Source organism: Eptesicus fuscus, chromosome 5 (genome assembly GCF_027574615.1).
Source record: "Eptesicus fuscus isolate TK198812 chromosome 5, DD_ASM_mEF_20220401, whole genome shotgun sequence".
NCBI lineage: Eukaryota > Metazoa > Chordata > Mammalia > Chiroptera > Vespertilionidae > Eptesicus > Eptesicus fuscus.
The window spans coordinates 28554467-28561835 of NC_072477.1; positions in this window are offsets into that span (position 1 = coordinate 28554467).

The window sequence follows — 7369 nt, forward strand, 5'->3', positions numbered from 1 at the left end:
CCTAGAGCCCTCCTGCGGTCCCTCCCCAGCTGGCCTGAGGGCCCTGATCAGCCCCGATGGGGACTTGGTGAGATGGGCTGGACATGCCCTGAAGCCAACCTCCTGTGGTCTCTCCACGGCCTCTAAAATATTTCTTCTAATTAATTTCCTTTCTCTGTGCACAAATTTGTGCACCGGGCCTCTACTGTGTGTGTGTGTGTGTGTGTGTGTGTGTGTGTGTGTGTGTATACTAGCATTCCCGTTGCAGGAAGAATCCTGCAATAGGGTTTCCTGCTGCACTCTACCCCGCCCCGCCTGCTCTCCTCCCTTCTCCCCACCCCGCCTTCATCGCCAGCCCGCCTGCTCTCCTTCCTTCTCCCCCGGCCCCGCCTCCGCTCCTCCCTTCTCCTCCCCCCGGCTTGCTTGCTTCTCCGCAGCTTGCTCCCTTCTGCAGCATCTTGTTTGGGGTAATTTGCATACTCGTCCTGATTGGCTGGTGGGTGTGGCTTGGCTGGTGGGCGTGGCTTGGGCATAGCAAAGGTGCAGTCAATTTGCATATTTGTCTATTATTAGGTAGGATATATATATATATATATATATATATATATATATATATATATTTTTAATTGATTTTAGAGAGGGAGAGAGAGATAGAAACATCAATGATGAGAGAGAATCATTGATTGGCTGCCTCCTGTATGCCCCACACTGGGAATCAAGTCGACAATTGAGGCATATGCTCTGAACAGGAATCGAACTATGACCTCCTGGTTCATAGGTTGATGCTCAACCACTGAGCCACGCCTTCAGGGTCAAACTCTTGACTTTAAATGCTGCATGGACCCAACAACATATTTGTGGGTTTTTTTGGCCTGCAGATTGACATTTTGGAACCATACATCAAACCATTTTTTTTTTTTTCTGTGTGAAGTTTTTATTTTTTCTGGTATTGAAATAATTATTTTTAAAGAAGGCATTTAAATCCATGTAATTCAAGCAGTGTTTTACTAAAATTATATGAAATGTCAATTTCATCTCATTTCCTAAATAGATAGATTTAGATTCAGTATATCAAAAAATTGATGACAGGGGTAACACTTTTCAAAATAAAATGAAAATCAAAATCCCAAAACAACAGATATTTTTGACATCTATTGTTAGCCATTATGGGACATAAAAATATTACATAGAAAAATCTAAAATTTATAAAGAATTAAGGGATATATAATGCATCTTAAATTAGACAATCTGGTCATATTGCATAACCAGAATCAGAAGTAGGCTCAGTAGTCTAAACTGAGTGGAGAATTCTCTAATTCTGGTTTAGCTGTTCATATAGGCTCATATGCTACCTCAATTGAAAAAAATGAGACAACCTAAAACATTCCTCTACTGTAATTTTTTTTACATTTAATAATAACAATGTGTAATCTTAGGCACTCTAAAATAAAAATAATTGCCAAATTATGTACCCTTGTCACCTATAGGGCTTCAATGATCAAATACTAAAAATAAGAGATGACATTTGTTATATTACTAAGCCTTTCTTCTGCACAGCAGCATTTTTTTTCATTTGCATTTGCAAATAAATAATTAAAGAAGTATAAATGATAATTAGGAAAATATAAAGAAGCAAAGTCTGAGCAGGGATTGTATTCTTAAAGGCTGTGTAGTTCTGGGTGATGAAGTTGAGAATCTTCTGGCTTTATAAGCTGCTCTTTTCCACGCACAAAAAATTTTTATTCAGAGACTTGCTTAATATACCAAATCAGATTCCCTTTCCAATTTTGGTTTGGGTGCACTGTGGTGCATATCTGAATGTTATAAAATGAGGCATCAAGTAAAACATTATTTCTGAACTACAGAATCATTTAAAATAGATGAAGTGTTATTACTTGGGTACATGTGTTATAAACTAATCTATAAACCAAGCAGCATGTACTAATAAACAAAATGAAGCATATTAATAGCAACTTATCATAACAATAAAAGTCCTGAATTAGGTTGTGACTAAATTTTTTAATTCGCTAAGGACTAATTGGTCACGAAGCTTGATTTACATTAATTAAGTAAAATTTCTTTGGAAGTTATGTTATAATAAAGATTGACATTTAAAAATAATACTTCCTCAAGAACATAAAAAATTTAAAAAGGTTAAGTGTTTTAATAGCTGTTCTGAGAAGTGCTCTATAAAGCCACTCTTGGGTGTGTAATCATGATGAAAGATAAACAGATAAGTTATTTTGTCTTGCCCATTGAACAGATTCAGTCATTAATAAACTGAACTGAAATTAATAGTTGAAAGCATCAGCATTTTTCAGCTTGAAACCTTTTTGTTGTAGCAGATACCATCATTTGCCTATGTCAATGCTACTTCCTCTTTCTTTCTTGTGTCCAGTTCCAGGGTTGGAATCACAATTGGTCTGAACCAATTGTGACAATTCAGATCCTCTTTGCCAGTGATAAGTCTAAGCATGGACATGTGATTCAGTCCTGACTTTTGAAACCTAAAGGGAAGACTGCTGGGGTTTCTGGGCAAAATTTTTTCTCTCTAACAAAAGAAGAAAGAAAAAGAAAAAACACAAGGAAAAAGTCTATTTACCCTCTACCTCTTATTTTCTACTTGCATATTGTCCTAAAAGAATAGAAAGCTTGGAGGTATTTACTGTAGCCATTTTGCAACCATGAAGTGGGTGGTCAAGATTATGATAAAGAAACTAACCCAGCACCCTAATGTGGTGGATCTGCTGAAACAACCTTTGAACCACTTGCCTCCAGACTTTTTGATACCTGAAAAAAATAAATGCCTTTATTGTTTAAGCCACCGATAGCAGGGTTTTCTATTACTTGCAGCTTAACACATTCTACCTGGAACACCATACCAATGGTGTGCCAGAGCCAGCTCACACTGGCCGTGGGAGTACTGCGCCTCTCTCTTCTCAATTCTGCTTTCAGTGACTTCAAGATGGTAGCTTTAGATCACCTATGGTGGGTGTATTTACACTATGAACTAGGGCAATGATACAGATCATGGCTCTTTCCCCAGTGAGCTGGTTGTTAACCATTTATCACCAGCACACAACTGGGTGACTTACTTTTCTCCTACAGGTACTGTAATAACAATTACTATGCTATCTATCATCTTTTAAAGTGTATTTATAATAGAAAATGGATAATAAAGTATATCCAGACATTTTTAAGTTGTGGAATTTTAGCACCTAAAGGGATTTTAGTAAATATAAGAAGAACAAAATAAAACTACCCTAGCATTACATAACTGGTTAATAGCAGAGTCAAGTCTATACTTTGGTCCTTTATTCCTATCTTAGTGATATTTCCAATACACCACAGAGCCATTATAGTATTATACAACAACAACAACAATAATTATTATTTGCTTATGAACATCTAGCCTGAAATAAAAATATTAAGCCAGTGGGATATTCAATTTCTCTATAAAAAGACCAACCTAGTTTGGATCATGCATATAATAAGCCATATTTAATTACATATTCTAAATTTCAGTCTATTCAGCAAAACTTGATGCAGAACTTGAAGAAGAATGACATATGGAAACTCTTAGCATGAGATTAAAAGCTGCCAACAATCTTCAGTCATCATTACTCACAGTAAGTTGAGATGAGTAATGGGATGATCAGTTGGGCTTGGGCCCCCTGAGTACATCAAGGACACTCTCATAGAGAGGGAGCTGCTGCCCACATCATCCTTCCGAGGCTGAGGACTGTCACTTAAAGTCTGATCTCTGCTTAATTAAAGATAGGTAGACAATCTTGGAAAGTAGACACTGGATTGTAGGATGAAAATAAAATCTCAAAGGATCTGGACTGGCCTCATGGGACAATGCAATAGGTTTGAAACAGCTTCAAAGTGCTGGTGAAAGTGAAAATTGGTACATTTCTGGGAAGCAATTAGACGATATATTCTGTATCAATGACTTTAAAAATAAAGATGTTGAAAATTTTTGATAAATGTTGACTATAGGTGATATTCATGGGGGAGTTCATTATTCTGCTCTCTCTTATTTGGGTACAGTTGAAATTTTTCATAAATTTTCAAGAAATGTTTATAGTATTTGGCTCAGGAATTCTATTTTTAATGGTCCATTTTCTAAGGAAATATGAATAATGAACATTCATTATAAAAACAATCTAAATTTCTAACAACTGGGGAATGTATAAATAAATTATGATATATCCATCCAATGGAATGCAATGGAGCCATTAAAATAATATTTTTAAAGTTATTTAATACAAAGAGAAAATTCTCAAAATACAATTTATATATATAAAAGGCTAATATGAAAAGTGTCCCCTAAGGAGTTTGAAGGGGAGACCGGGAGTTTGATTGCTTGCCATGACATGTGTTGACCACCAGGGGGCAGTGCGGAATGAAGGAAGGCCCAGGCAGGCAGCCAGAAGGCCCCGATCGGCCCTGATTGCTGGCCAGGCCTAGGGACCCTACCCATGGACAAATTTCTTACATCAGGCCTCAGTATCAGATAAAAAAGAATACAGAACAGTATAACCTCTGTGTGTGTGTGTGTGTGTGTGTTTGTGTATATTTAGAAAAGTGGAAGAAAATGAACTGAAAGTAAGGTATTTTTAGTAATTATATTTTTCCTCTCTTAAAAACTTCTCTAATGAGCATATAGAAAAAATTCAAAACTTTTTTCTTATAAAATTAATAAATGCTTATTTAAAAACTAGACAGTACAGAGGAAAAGAATGAAAATATTAAAACATCTATATTTAGAAAAAATAATATAACATTAAAAACAGAACAAATAAAAGTCCTTCAAGTTACTTGGGTATAGTTCTGACTGTAAAGGTTATCTGTCTCAATCAGCAGTGAAGTCTAGACAAGAAAACAATGCCCCCAAAGCATTCACCCACTGAGTAGGGGACAAAGCAGATGAGTGATAATGCCTTCAGGATCTGGGGAAGGAGAGAGATAGACCCATTGCCTGGGTGTTGGGTAGAGTTTGGGAGAAGTTGAAAGTTGAGAGTGAATGTTTTGGAGAACAGCTGCCATCTGTGTGAGGCTACTGAGAGGTATAACAATCAGAAGGGGACTTAAAAGATTCTTGCTCTGCATTCAGAATGCACTCTCCACTTTGAAATGCATATTTCTCCACTCAAGGAATAAAGAGTAAGGAGAGTATTATACTAATTACTAGTGGCCCGGTGCATGAAATTCATGCACGGGGGTGGGGGGTGTTCCTCAGCCCGGCCTGCACCCTCTCCAATCTGGGACCCCTTGAAGGATGTCCTACTGCCAGTTTACAGGGATTGGGCCTAAACTGGCAGTCGGACATCCCTCTCACAATCTGGGACTGCTGGCTCCAGCCGCTCACCTGCCTGCCTGCCTGCCTGATTGCCCCTAACCACTCTGCCTGCCGGCCTGCTCGCCCCCAACTGCCCCCCTGCCAGCCAGATCACCCCCACCTGCCCCCTGTGCCAGCCTGCTCACCCCCAACTGCCCCCTCTGCTGGTCTGCTCACTCCTACCTTCCCTCCCCACTGGCCTGCTCAACCCCAACTGGCCCCTGCTGGCCTGCTCACTCCAAACTGCCCCCCAGCTGTCCTGATCACCTCCAACTGACCCCCACTGATGGCCTGCTCACCCCCAACTGGCCCCCCCTGCTGGTCTGCTTACCCCCAACAGCCTCTGCCATCCCATCCTGGCCTAATCACCCCCCAACGACCCAAGGTCCCAGCCCCTCCTTTTTTTCTTTTTCTTTTTTTTCCCCCAGCTTTTTTTTCAGCCTTGAGCGGAGGCCAGGGCCAGCTGGAAGCAAGTATCTAGGATTTAATTATCTTCTGTAATTGAAACTTTGTAGCCTTGAGTGGAGGCCAGGGCCGGCCAGGGCAGGAAGCTTGGCTTCCTCCATTGCTGGGGCAACCCAAGCCTCCTGCTTGCTCCAGCTCCATGGCCGGCCGCCATCTTGGTTGAGTTAATTTGCATACTTGCTCCTGATTGGCTGGTGGGCATGGCTGGTGGGTGTAGCAGAGTGATGGTTAATTTGCATGTTTCTCTTTTATTAGTGTAGATTAGTTTGTGACTTTCCAACTGTGCGTCTTTGAGTATGAGAAAAAGTTGAGAGTAAGGCAAGTGATGCCCAACACAATCTACTTAAGTTATACCGTCATCCCCAAACTTGGCTGCCACAGACATGCAGTTACATGCTCTAGAAATCTGACCAACTTTCTTGTGTAACCTGAAAAGCCCTAATGTGGCTCAGTGGTTGTCAACTATTTTTCTTTGGTTACACACAGGATAGATGACATTTCCATATGGAATATATTCCCATGTGTACCCAGGGTTAAGAGACATTTCTCTAATTCCAGTTCTTTCCAAATTAAAAAAAAAAAAAAGTAATGCTAGTGAGTGTAATGTAATTATAAAGAAATCCTTCACTGTACTTTTGAGAGAAGTTAGAAACAGGGTTAGGCAGACAGGGTAAGGGTTGGGAGAAGAAGAGAGTACAGACATAACTGCAGGGCTGAGCAGGGCTGAGCTCCAAACACAATGATGTTTATCTTGCAGGTGCAGAATATTATAGGATTCCAGGGCAGGAGGAATACGGAAACTGAGACAGGAAAGTTAAAACAAAGCCAAACAGTGTGGGCAATTTGCAGCCAACTTGTAACTAATAACCCATTATCTTCCCCAGCTAAGGAAACAAAACAAATGGTAAAAAACAAACAAAAACAAACAAAACAAAACAAAAAAACCTCCCTAAGGTGAGAATACAGAAAGGGAGGGGGAAAGGGAAAGGAAAAAAGGGTCATTTTACTCCCTAAACAGAGAATCCAGCAGTCTCAAGGTTTGGCAAGATAAAGTTGCCAGGTGCTTTTCATGAATTCTGGAAAAGCCACAACAAAGTAAAAAGGGGACCTTGAGAATTAATCTGTACCAAAATAGTCAGCGGAGGAATTTTGAAGCTTATAGACAGGAGGGTATATAACACCTCAGACCCCCACCCACCTTGCTCTTCTGATTAGCTGCGCTTCATAAGCCAGATGTATAGGTTTGCTTGCTTTGCCTTTTCAATAAAGGTGCATGCTTTGATTGCTTTAATAACTTGGCTTTTCACAACACAGTTAAGTTCTCTCATATAAATTCATTTATATGAGAAGACAAGGATCGAGGTTGGAGACAGCCTTCTCCCACTGACTCTGGGCCGTCCTGACTGGTAATACCTCTCTAGTCTTGGTAAGAAGTGCCTATAAAACTTTGACCTATATTTGAGAATAGTGATTAATTCATAAACTTTGGCGGTTTTTAACAGGCTCATCCCTTAGGTAGGCAACTAGGATAGCCACCCGGGGCCTCATACTTGGAGGCAAGGTCATATAGGCATTGCACCT